Source organism: Phlebotomus argentipes, unplaced genomic scaffold (genome assembly GCF_947086385.1).
Source record: "Phlebotomus argentipes unplaced genomic scaffold, Phlebotomus argentipes genome assembly contig_2, whole genome shotgun sequence".
NCBI classification, from domain to species: domain Eukaryota; kingdom Metazoa; phylum Arthropoda; class Insecta; order Diptera; family Psychodidae; genus Phlebotomus; species Phlebotomus argentipes.
This window is the reverse complement of record NW_026776162.1, coordinates 2,270,732-2,271,290: the sequence shown is the minus strand read 5'-3', so window position 1 is coordinate 2,271,290 and position 559 is coordinate 2,270,732.

Sequence of the window (559 nt, the reverse complement as noted above, 5' to 3'; positions counted from 1 at the left end):
GCGAAGAGAGACGAAAGACGCACGAGAGATCGCGATCAGCAATTTATTATCCAACTTTATCCAAGATTTGAGGGTCTGGGAATTTGAAAAGTCTATGTTTTAAACTCGGTTTACCTTCGTGTGAAAAACAGGAAAAAAATTTATATATATATTTATTGTTTTCCTTTTTATACCACTAAACCTACTAAACCAGATCGTTGAGTCTGAAAATCAAAGAGTTTTTACTCAGAAGTAATTTGAGAAAACATTTGCAATCAATTTTGCAAAATTGGTGCTGAATTAAAACGTGAATATGAAACATAATAATATCAATTTTCTTATCAGGATCTGCTTGATAAAATCCTTTCACTCCCGCTTGCAATATCCGTGGCATCTTGTACTCATCGTGCTACCTAATATTCCTCTTCATTGTGCTCTTTCATGTGTTCACTGCGAATCCAGGGGGTTGTTGCAAATATAAAATATACGTAGAGAAGGGAACAAGAACGAGGGACACATTTTACCATTTGAAAATATAAATCACATCAACTTAACAGGCGGCTTATCTAATCGATTTTTA